Source organism: Pyrus communis, chromosome 7 (genome assembly GCF_041283825.1).
Source record: "Pyrus communis isolate YQ-2024b chromosome 7, ASM4128382v1, whole genome shotgun sequence".
Taxonomy (NCBI): Eukaryota; Viridiplantae; Streptophyta; class Magnoliopsida; order Rosales; family Rosaceae; genus Pyrus; species Pyrus communis.
Window position 1 is genome coordinate 12,884,902 of NC_142571.1, and position 12,961 is coordinate 12,897,862.

The 12,961-nt window shown below is 38.7% G+C and overlaps 1 non-coding gene across 1 annotated transcript; it reads left to right on the forward strand.

Moving 5' to 3' along the window:
* Nucleotides 1-1,309: 1,309 nt before the first annotated feature.
* LOC148695740 (small nucleolar RNA R71) lies at nt 1,310-1,420 on the forward strand. The gene has a single exon (XR_015964941.1). It is a non-coding gene; the product is annotated as a small nucleolar RNA R71 (small nucleolar RNA).
* The last annotated feature ends 11,541 nt before the right edge of the window (nt 1,421-12,961 follow it).

Genomic DNA, 12,961 nt, shown 5'->3' on the forward strand with positions numbered 1-12,961 from the left:
TGATCTGTCTGCAAGTTGTAATGAAATGGTGGTGGCTTTCAAATCTCCCAAACCTAGTTGAAGGTACACTGAATAAGGCATTAAGTTGATGCTAGCACCCAAATCAAGCATTGCCTTCTCTACTTTCTTGTCCCCTATGGTGATGTTGATAGAGAAACTGCCTGGATCCTTGAGCTTTGGTGGAAGTTTTCTTTGCAAAACTGCACTCACATTCTCAGACACCACTACCTTCTCATGTGGTCCATACTTCCTTTTGTAGCTGTTTAACTCCTTGAAGAACTTCCCATATGCCGGCATGTTCCTAATGACATCAAGCAAAGGTAAGTTAACATTCACTTTGCTTAGTATATCAAAAATTTCTTTGAATGACTTATCCTGCTTGCTCTTGGCAAGTCTTCCAGGGAATGGTATTGGTGGAGTGTATGGTTTCTCGGCCTTGTGAAGATTTGGTGCTTCTAGTGTGGAAGTGGCATGGCTTGGTTCCTCAATTGATTTCTCATTGTCTCCTTGAGTGACACCTGCATTCACATGATCATATTCATTAGTAACTTCATTGCCAACTCTATTATCAATAACCTTACCACTTCTAAGTGTAGTGATTGCTTTGGCTTGCTCTTGGTTCCTTTGAAGTATCACGGGTTGGCTTGGAAACTTCCCAACCTCTCTTTGGTTCAAGGCATCTGCAATCTGTCCCAATTGTGTCTCCATTTTGGTTAGGGCTGCTGAATGTTGTTGGAGAGTGCTATTTGTGGAATGTTGGAATTGCAAAGTGTTTTGGGCTAACAACTTAACCGTATCCTCAAGGGTAGTGGCAGGTTTTGGTTGGAAACTTTGGAATTGATTGTTGTTCTTCCATGAAAGGTTGGGATGATCTCTCCAACTCGGGTTATATGTATTGGAATACATATCATTCCTTGGCCTTTGGTTGTAAGAATTCATGAGGTTCACTTGTTCTTGAACATACTCGGGGTAAGCTTCCCTAGATGGACATTGGTGAGTAGGATGGCTTGGTATGTTGCAAATAGCACACACTTCATTTGCTTTTGGCACCATGTTGAGCACGGATTCAAGCTTCCTTTCTAGGTTAGCTACCTGCAACAAAAGCTCATGATTAGAACTTGTTTCATAGACTCCAATTTTCTTACCCCTTAAATCTTTGTGTTGAGCATTAGACCCCAACATCTCATAAATGTTATATGACTCTTGAGCATTCTTTTTCTTCAATGCTCCACCTGCTGCATTATCAACAGTTGATTGACAAGTTTGGGTTAGTCCATCATAGAAAATTTGCATTTGTAAGTGAAAAGGTAACCCATGGTGTGGACATTGTATCAAGAGGCCTTTAAAACGCTCCCAACACTCGTTGAAAGGTTCTCCATCATCTTGTTTGAAGTTGTAGATTTGTCCCCTTAATGTGGCTGTCTTTTGAGTGGAAAAGAACTTCTCCAAGAACTTCTTAGCCACGGCATCCCATGTGGTGAGGGAACCTGGTGTTAGAGTCATCAACCAACTCTTGGCCTTATCTTTCAAGGTGTAAGGGAACACTCTCATCCTCAAATTCGCTTCACTCACTCCCTGCAAAGGTAAACCACTCACAACATTGTAAAATTCTTTAATATGAGCTAAAGGGTCTTCATTAGGTAAGCCATAAAATGAGGGAAATGATAGGAGCATATTCATGCGACTTAAATGGCTTGTTCTCGTGCATTTACGTTATGTTTCTTTAGTTATTTTAGTACTTTAAGCTATTTTCATGTGTTTGTAGGTCCAAAGGGCTAAAGGAGCAAAAAGATGCATTTTGGAGACTTTTGGAGCACTTTTGGGCTAAGGATGGATAGCTTATGCTTGGAGCCAAAGTGTTGGACGAAATTGAAGACCTAATTGAAGACCAAAGTGTTGGAACCTTGTTCCCTTTAGTTTTAGGACATTTAAACCTTTCCTAATCCCATTCATCAACACATGCATCCACATGCATTCACCCTTTAAACCATTAAATCCACATGCTTTCCTATTCAATTAAATCAGCCACATGCATTCATCATCATAACCTAGCTGTCATTCCACTTCATTGCACATGCATCTTCAAATAAATCAGCCATTCCACATGCATATTCAACCTAGCTGTCATTGCACATGCATTCACTCTTTAATTCACATGCAAAACATCCCATTCCATCTCCCATTTCAGATTGCATTCCATAATCATTCACTCACCTTTAATCCACATGCATCTTCCATAAATCAAATCAGCCACATTCACCACCACATTCACTCACCACAAACATTCCACATGCATTCATCAACATATCTAGTTGTCACTCACATGCATTTCCTTCATCATTTCCAACCCACATGTCCCTTTAATCATTCAAACATACACCCATTCACCACCAGAAATCATCCTTGCCATGAGTTCCCATCAGATTTCCATCATATTCACATGCATTCCATCCTTTAAAACATTGCACATGCACTCCCTTTAATTAATTAAGCCACATGCACTCCCATCCATTTCATCATTGCAGCCAACACATGCTTTCACATGCATTTTCAGATTGTCCCCTTGCACATGCAGCCACATATTCATTGCACATGCAATTCCAACCCACATGCATCCTTTAATCATTCAAACATGCAGCCACATTCCCTCCTAGCTGTCATGTTCCCCCCATTTCACCTATAAATAAGCATCCATTCCATTCATTCTCATTCACTCTTCCATATTCCAGAAATTCGTCAAAACCTCTCCACACCCTTGCAGCAGCCACCAAAACACTTTTCTCCTCCATTGCAGCCACTCCAACCACTCCCCAAACCATTCACACCATCAAACTATCCTTAGACCTTGTGCTACAACGAAGAGGAAGATAAGAGGGCCTAAACGTTCATACAATTCAAGTTTGAGTTGTTGGAATGTTTAGGTGTTTCTTTGATTTCAATGTTTAATTTCAATACTCTTTGTTTTGTACGAATGAGGAATGGAAGAGAAGAGGGCCTAAACGTTCATACAATTCAAGTTTGAGTTGTTGGAATGTTTAGGTGTTTCTTTGATTCCAATGTTTAAATTCAACTAAACCCCCCTTGGCTGGGGGGGGGGGGATTCGAAATATATGTTTATGCTTGCATTTTGATTTGATTACTTCTAATTGCGTTTCATAAGTTGTGGATTCAATTTGTTTAACCGTTTGATTGATAACTTATTTATGTATGTTTATTGAGAATGGGCGCTTAATTTTCATGCATGAATATGACGCTAGAATATAAGTGAGTTTCACCTAATAGTTACGAACTTATATTCGCAAGTAGTGGAGGTTGCTTATAAACAATCGCGTTAAACAAATTCTTGGCATAAGTTTCATGCAATCATAGTAACGAATGCCTCGTCAACACTTATAATTTTCATAGAGCGTAATGATTCTTGCTTGTACCTCTTCTATGCATTCATGTTGAGGACTTGTGGGGAATGTTTTGAATTGTCGCATGCATCATCCAATTCAATAACGTTAGGAAGATTTGAAGGTTAATTAGTGCATCACGGTTAACTTGGGGTGTTGAGTATCATAGTTTATTGAAATGCAATTGGAAATCATTTTATTATGCAAGTATAACATGTATGGAGATGAACCCCTTAGCTAGGTTCCCATCCATTCAATTCCATCAAATTCATCTTTACATTCTGTCTAGTTTATTAACTTGTTTCGTTATTTCAATTCTCGTCAATTTAAAACCCCCCTTTACTTTCTTGTTCTTTAGTGTTTAGACTTTGTTTAGTTTATGTTTTAAAGTGTTTTGATTCAATTTATTTCCCAAAATTCGTCCAAATTCACCAAAGTGCTCAAAACTGCCCAGAAAGTGATTTTAAGGCTGTTTTGAGTGTTTTGGGTGATGTTTGAGTCTTTTGGTTTGTTTTAGTGTTTTAAAATTTAGTTTTGCATTCTTTGAGTCTAGTATAGTGTTTTATATTGTGTTTTTACGTTTGAATCAAACCATAATCTTAAATTCGTCCAACATTGGGTTTAAGGTCAGAAACTGCCTAGTTAGTGTTTTTAGGCAGTTTTGAGTCTTTTGAACTTGTTTTGAGTCCTTTGAGTCTTTGTGAACGTTTTTAACTTTATTTTACGTTTTTGAGTCAGTTTCCAAGTGATTTGCAATCCCTCCTAATCCCCGGTCCAGAACGATCCCTACTTATACTTATACTACAATTGACAAAAAGAGGGTTTAATTTGTGTGCGTATAATTCTCGCATCAGGAAACATATGAAAATGTGAAGATTTGAGATCATAGTTTCTAGCTTCTGTAGGCAGCAAGATGCATGAAGGTGAATTTGGTTTGATTGGTTGAGCAAAGTCCTCCAAAGCTCGAAGCTCATCTTCATTGCCTGCCATCTCCTCTTCTCCTTCCCAATCAAATTGCTCAGATTCTTTACTTGTTGAACTAGGTGAATTCCCTTCCTCTTCCTCACGGATAATGGATGAACTTGATGGCACAAAGTTGTCCAAAGTGTGGCCCTTCAACCGTTCAATTCTTTGGCCTAACTCAACAAGTCTATTTGACATATACTACCTGAAATAAAATACACAAGTGTGAATGAAAATCAACTAGCAAACAACAATGAAATTAATAAAAATAAACTTAAAAACGTTTGAAAGGACTCAAGGGACTCAAAACAGATTCACAAGACTCAAAACAAGCTAAAAACTCTCAAAACTGCCTAAAAACACAAACTGGGCAGTTTTGACACTAACCTCAATTTTGGACTAAAATTAGGTTTGAGCTTGACTCAAAATGCTTCAAAACACAAGATAAGACAGATTCTAAGCCTAAAACTTAACAAAATATGGGGAGAAATTGTATTTGGACGAGATGCAATTAAATGGACAGATTATAACGAAAGCAGATTGTAAAGCAAATTGATGTAAACCAATGGATAATGGAATGGCTAAGGGATTCTTTTCCACACATGAAATGTATGCAACTTAAATCAACTTCCAGTTATCAATTTGACAAGTTATGAACCTTGACACTAATCAAAATAGCAAACAAGCGAACAAGCAATTACAAGGGACTGAAATCAGTCCCCGGCAACGGCGCCATTTTTGTTGATGTATAATTCCTTCCTAATGCTAGAATATATTTAGTATAATGGCACAAGCAAGGGTGTCGATTCCGCAGGGACTAATTGGACCTATGTAACTACTTGTTTTGCAAGAACTCTAAGAAATGAATCAAACTAAACAAACTAGGCAGATTTGGAAATGAATCAAACTAGTCTAAATAGACAGATTTGTTGTTGTAACTTGAAAGCATGAGAAAATGAAGTAAACACAAATAAATGAATCAACAACTAATGTAATGGGATAGTATCAATGGAAATGAAGCTAGGGATTCGGTTTCACCATTGCTCAACTAAGTCCATGTTTGTCAAGTTAGTTTGTACTCATTCATCTACCTATTTCTTGAGTTGGTTTCACTTGGATTTGATCAACCATATGATGTGTGGATTTGATCAAATGTCTCTAATCATGAACCTAATTGTGATGTGCAACTTTGGTTCATAGTCAAGATTATGTAATGTACAAGAAACTTTCATAAAACCAAAGGGAATAACTCGGCAGGATGTGTGCTAAACACTCCCTTCATTCATTCACATATTGATGCGAGATTTATACGCACACAAATTAAACCCTCTTTTCGTCAAATTGTAGTATAAGTATAAGTAGGGATCGTTCTTAACCGGGGATTAGGAGGGATTGCAAATCACTTGGAAACTGACTCAAAAACGTAAAATAAAGTTAAAAACGTTCACAAAGACTCAAAGGACTCAAAACAAGTTCAAAAGACTCAAAACTGCCTAAAAACACTAACTAGGCAGTTTCTGACCTTAAACCCAATGTTGGACGAATTTAAGATTATGGTTTGATTCAAACGTAAAAACACAATATAAAACACTATACTAGACTCAAAGAATGCAAAACTAAACTTTAAAACACTAAAACAAACCAAAAGACTCAAACATCACCCAAAACACTCAAAACAGCCTTAAAATCACTTTCTGGGCAGTTTTGAGCACTTTGGTGAATTTGGACGAATTTTGGGAAATAAATTGAATCAAAACACTTTAAAACATAAACTAAACAAATTCTAAACACTAAAGAACAAGAAAGTAAAGGGGAGTTTTAAATTGACGAGAATTGAAATAACGAAACAAGTTAATAAACTAGACAGAATGTAAAGATGAATTTGATGGAATTGAATGGATGGGAACCTAGCTAAGGGGTTCATCTCCATACATGTTATACTTGCATAATAAAATGATTTCCAATTGCATTTCAATAAACTATGATACTCAACACCCCAAGTTAACCGTGATGCACTAATTAACCTTCAAATCTTCCTAACGTTATTGAATTGGATGATGCATGCGACAATTCAAAACATTCCCCACAAGTCCTCAACATGAATGCATAGAAGAGGTACAAGCAAGAATCATTACGCTCTATGAAAATTATAAGTGTTGACGAGGCATTCGTTACTATGATTGCATGAAACTTATGCCAAGAATTTGTTTAACGCGATTGTTTATAAGCAACCTCCACTACTTGCGAATATAAGTTCGTAACTATTAGGTGAAACTCACTTATATTCTAGCGTCATATTCATGCATGAAAATTAAGCGTGCATTCTCAATAAACATACATAAATAAGTTATCAATCAAACAGTTAAATAAATTGAATCCACAACTTATGAAACGCAATTAGAAGTAATCAAATCAAAATGCAAGCATAAACATATATTTCGAATTTCCTCATAACTTTGAAATCAAAGAAACACCTAAACATTCCAACAACTCAAACTTGAATTGTATGAACGTTTAGGCACTCTTCTCTTCCATTCCTCATACGTACAAAACAAAGAGTATTGAAATTAACATTGAAATCAAAGAAACACCTAAACATTCCAACAACTCAAACTTGAATTGTATGAACGTTTAGGCACTCTTCTCTTCCTCTTCGTTGTGGCACAAGGTCTAAGGTGAGTTTGATGGTGTGAATGGTTTGGGGAGTGGTGGAGATGGAAGGATGGTGTTTGGATTGTAAGGGAAACTCACGGCACAAAGGGGGAAGTGTTGGTGGTATGTACAATGGAATGGAAGTGTTTATGGAATGGATGAATTTCTGGCACAAAGGCCTTATTTCTGTGGTGAATGGATCCCCCCCTTTGTGGCTACAATGAAGGTTTATTTATAGGTGAAATGGGGGGAACATGACAGCTAGGAACTTGGTGGAAATCTGGAATGGTGATGGGAGATGCATGTGGCTGATTTATGCATGTGATTAAAGGGTGGAAATGCATGTGCAATGTTGGAAATCTGATGGGAGAAAGGTGGATGCATGTGTTGGCTGATTTAAAGAATGTGAGGGAATGATGAAAGGGGAAACATGACAGCTAGGATGAATGCATGTGAATATGCTAGAAATCTGATGGGATTGAATGATTAAATGTGAATGGCTGATTAGAATCTAGGGTGCATGTGGGTTAGAAATGCATGTGGGTGAATGTTTGAATGATTAAAGGGGAAACATGACAGCTAGGTTGGTTGGTGGCTGCCATGGAGGTGTGGAATGATGGAATTGCACAAGGGGAATGCATGTGCACGGTTTTGGTGTGGAGAAATGATTATGGATGCATGTGTTGAATGATTTCTTGGTGAGGGATGTGGAGTGGCTGGAATGATGAAAGAATAAAGGGTGCATGTGGGTTAATTAATTAAAGGGAGTGCATGTGCAATGTTGTTGTTGGTGCAATGATGGAGGAACAAGTGCATGTGGCTGAAATGTGGAAGGTGTGTGGCTACTTCAAGTAGGAATCCTTGTGACATCAACTCTTCAATTTCGTCCATTCCTTTTGCTCCAAGTATAAGTTATCCCTTCCAAGGCCAATTTTGCTCCAAAATGCATCTTTTTGCTTCCTTAGCCACATGAACCTAAAAACACACGAAAATGGCTTAAACGCCAAAAACAACTATGAATTAACAATATAAATGCACGAAAACAAGCTAAGTAAGTCGCCTAAATATGCTCCTATCACATATCTACCAAGATTATGCATGATGTGTGTTCTAATCTTGGCTACACAACTTTGTGGTTAATTCAAATGATGATCAAACATTAAAATCAACACACTAAGTCACCATTAAAACAGAAAATGAAACAAGAAATAGATGGACAAACTGAGCATTCTAACTTAATTACATGGCAAACTTTGCAAGGTTACATTGAATCCCTAGAGGAAGATTAGTTACACTTCATGTTTACAAAGGTTTAACATAAAAATAAATAACATGAGTGAACATAAGATTAAGAAGGAGAAACCCTTGAAGCAAAACTGATGTTGAAGTCCTTGAAGAGTTCCTTGGTGTTGCTTCTCCAAATGTGGTGCGGATGAAGGTAGAATGGCTTGGTTGAATGGTTTTTGCCCTTGGGACAGAAAATGGACAGAGAATGGAGTGAAATGGGAGAGGTTATGGGTGTGTAATGGACTGGTTGAAGAAGAAAACTTGAGGAACCCCCCTTGCATGAAGTGAGACTTGTTTTATAGAAAAGAATGTGTCTCCAACATTCAGATTGGATCTGGAATATGTTTAATTCAGATGGCAGTGCATAAGTCAGCTGGAATGATGGGTTTCTGAGGTAGTGGACGCATGGCATGGACAAGATCTGCAACAAGTGTTAATGTATTCAAAGAAGCATGTGCCCTTGCTGTAACAAGTGAGTGGAACCTGCAAAGGTGGATTGGAGCACCAGAAATTGTTTGTACAAATCTGGAAATGGGAATAAAGCACACGGCATGAACAAGGAATGAGTGATTTTCTGGAATAATGGGTGAATAACAAAAGGGAAATGTGCAAGCATGTGGATTTCTGCAAAGATGAAGTATGAGGAAGGTAATGGAATGCACGGAATGAATGTTAGCATGCATGTGACTGCATGCTTGGTGTTTAGAAGTGTATAATCTGACTTGCAATCATATGGGAGTGCACGGCTAGGTTGTGATCATGGTGAAAATGTGGCTGAGTAGATTAAGTAATGGAAGTGGATGGTTTTGGCGCACAAGAGAGATGGACAAGTAATGGAATGCACGGCCAAGGTTGTGAACATGCATGTGAATGCATGTTTTGGTGTTGGAACCACACAGATGACTTCAATGTTTTTGCCTTGTTTAAAATCACCCAATATGGCCGAATTGCATCTCTTAACACTTCACATCTTTTCTGGAATGTTTTTACTTCATTTGCTATCCCTTTGATCCAAATTCACATTGGCTGCACACTAACACCAATTAATGTAAAATGCAACTAGTTTAATCCAAAATAATCACAAAAATGCCAATTAAGGAAGATATAAATGCATGCAAAATGATGACTTACCAAGTTCATGTCGGAGCACATAAGTAAGCCACCTCCTCCAATTTCAATTTTCTTTTATACTAACATGTTGTTAATGATTCAGGCATCCAATCTTGAATTTAAACCATTACTGGATCATTTCAAGTATCACCGCCCATTCAAAGATAAATTCCATGCCGATTGATTCAAAAATAAAATAAAATAAAAATAAAAAAAAAAAAAAAAGAAAAAAAAAAAATAAAAATAAAGCAGATGTAGCCTTCACAAAGGTTGTTTGCTTGAAGCCCCACTACGTGGCAATACTCTTGAAGCGGAAAGCGTAGGAGCAGAAGACATCGGAACGGCAGGCATCGGAGCAGAAGACATAGGAGCGGAAGGCATCGGAGCGGGACGCATCGGAGCTAGAGCATTCCAGGCCTCAATACTTGGCCAAACGCTGGAAGACCCAGGAAAAAGGTGCCTCTGGAGATAAGCCGCAAGCCTTTGACGGTCACCTTGAATCCGACCTTCAGATTCTTGCAGCTCATCAAGCTTCCTCTTCATGCCCGACGAATAGTTATTTGCAAGCACATGCAAACTTCTATTCTCGTACTTAAGCTGCTGGATCTCTTGCTTAAGACTTTCCACCTCTGCCATCAATGATTCCACCTGACGGGAGCGGGCAAGCAGGCGTTGGCCCATGTTGGACACAGAACTCGCACACTGAACACTAAGAGCGAGGTATTCTTGAACGGCCAACTCATCGGACCGTCCTGACAGCAGCCTACTATCTTTTGGAGTGAGGAGGTTCCTAGCTACTATTGTAGCTGTTGTGGCGTCCTGCATCACGGAGTGTTCACCTGTAAGAGGACCGTTAGAAGATAAGAAAGAAGGGCGCCATACGTTACCTTGACGCGGCGCGCCCGTATCACTGCTGAGACTCAATTCTAAGCTAAGGTTCGATGGGTTTGCCATTTTTCAAAAGTGTTCAAAGAGAAGGGGTGGATGGAGTTAAAATTTCAAAGGGCCGGAGACGATGTTCAAGAATGGGAAATCTTCAGAGTGTGTATGTTGGCGGTGATCGATACCTCTATAAGAAGCCAAGGCGACGCATCCACCGATTCAAAAAGTCGGAATTTCCGGAGTAATTTAGGCGACGCTTTCTCGGCTTTTCAGAGGACGTGTTCAACTTTGTCAAAAGATTTCTTCTTTTCAGAAAACACGTGGAGGCCATCATCGCAACTACACATCTTTAGCCGACAAGCGCAAAGTTCGGCGACGCTTTCTCTGCTTTTCAGAAAACGCGTGCAGCTTTGTCAAAAGGAGCCGCATCCGCACTACTACGTGTCGTTCAGAAAGCAAAGGGGCGCCTGCTCAGAAATCGAAGGGGCGTCGTTCAGAAATCGAAAAGGCGCCACTATTTCAAAAATCCGGATTTGCGGGATCAAAACGTTTGTCGACAAGGGTAAAAGAACAATACCCCCACCACTTGATATTATCTCTATATATGTCGACCTTAGTCTTTTATGGCAAGGCAAACCTGAAGAAAATGCCCAACTCTCCCTCACCTCTGAGGGCGCACTCCCAGCAAAGCCTTTCGAAATACTCAATTCTTTCTTCTTCCCCAAAGATGATACCAGATGCCTGGAGTACAGATGACCCAGGAGGAAATGGCGGATTGAAGTATGCTGATTCATTCACCGCTTCTTCAAAAGAAAAGGTATCTCATATCATCAAGGTCAAAAGCAAAAGTATCTCATATCATGCTCTTTCCCTGTCTTTTTCTTTGTCCTTATTCTTACTCGCATGGCAAAGTAAAAGAAGCAATCAGCCGGCACTTGGAGTCAGTCTTCCGATCTGAAGCCAACTGCCTGGAATCTATTCCTGATTGCTTACCTAGCGTTGCTCTCGAGTAGTCATCTTCAACGGTTGATACACTTCCAGAGAAGGGACCACTTCTGCAAAGGGGAGCGAGTAAGGCAAGTGAAAATGATACTTTGAAGCATGTGGAGACAAACATAGGCTGAGTTATCCTCCAACCCTTTTCAATACGAATTGGAAAGATTGAACAAAGAAACAGATAAAAGGAGGAAGCTCAGACCTTCGGGGGAGACCAAAAGAATCCTGCTGCCCAGTTCAAGAGTAGCACAAAGGAAAATCAACGATGGGGGGCAACCAGTTCAAGAGTAAGCCTGTGGAATCACAAAGATCAAAGCCTCAATGCAATCACCAAGGAGAAGAGGGAATTTACACTCCATAACCAGATTTGCGTCCCTAAACTCTTCTCTTTGTTAATTACATTATGCCATGTTTAGTATGTTTAGTTGCTTTTTGTGTGTTTACTTATGTTTTGTGTGAATCTATGCTTAAAACATTGAGGACAATGTTTGATTTAAGTGTGGGGGGGGGGGGGGTAACTAAGTATATTTTATGCAAATTCGTGGGATTTTATCACCCATAACTTCAAATGTTGTTCCTTGCTGTTTTAAGGTGTTTTTAAGTTGTTTTAGAGTGTTTTAGTATGTTTTGTTTTTATAACTCCGAAAATCACATAAAAATTTGGAAAACATGTTTTAAAAAAAAGCCTAAAAAGAGTGTTTTGAGTCGTTTTTGTGTGTTTGTGTCTTAGGGTACCTTCCAAGACAATGATAAGGATTTGGTTTGTAATTGCATGACGGTTAAAAAGAGTTATTAAGATAGAGAAAAGTTTGATTTACTCTTGGTATATGCTTGGTTATGGTTATAATGTATGACTTCACATGCAATCATAAAAGAAAAATTCGTTTTTGTAACATGCTTGAAGGAAGGAACTCAGACAAACACTACAAACCTGTGAGACTCGAGCCATTACCTTCTTTGGAGAGTTATTTTCTTTGATTCTTTGTTTTCTAAAGTTGTTGCATGATCTCATTATTCCTTGCTTGGTTGCTACTTAGAATGCAATTGTATCATGATAGAACTAAATGCTAGAACTCATATCCGTTTCATTCAAAGCATGACATTGAATTGCATAACATATATCAAGATGAAGTTGTGTAGTTGCCACCATAGCCAAATAGCCTTACTTCCCATATTTCGTATATATTAGTTTTAACCCCGTTGAGCCTCGTTTAGCCTATTTTCTTTGCTAACCACATCACCCCTTACCTAGCTTAGAGTAGGACTTTCCCATACCCTTGTTCTTGAGTATAGTGGAGCATGACTTAGAAGGAATTCTTTTTTAGTGACATTATTGCAGAAAACAAGTGTGGGGGAAGGGATTTTTGTATGTATGTGCCTACGGCTTAAAGAAGGCACGGGAAAAAAAAAAATGTGAAAAAAAAGAAGAAGAAAAGAAAGAAAAAGAGTGAAAAATGGACTCACAAGTGTGATTGTTGAAGAAAGGGCCCAAAAAGTTTGAATATGGCCCTAAGTTTTGTGTGACTTCCCCTTGGGTGTTCAAAGTTGACTTCTGCGTTCTAAAGGGAATTCTAAGTGCCTAATTCAATACTTTGCTCACTATTGCTTAAAGAACGTTTGTTTTCCCTATCCTTTCATTGTTAGACAACTCCCCAAGCCCCGTTACAACCTTTGAC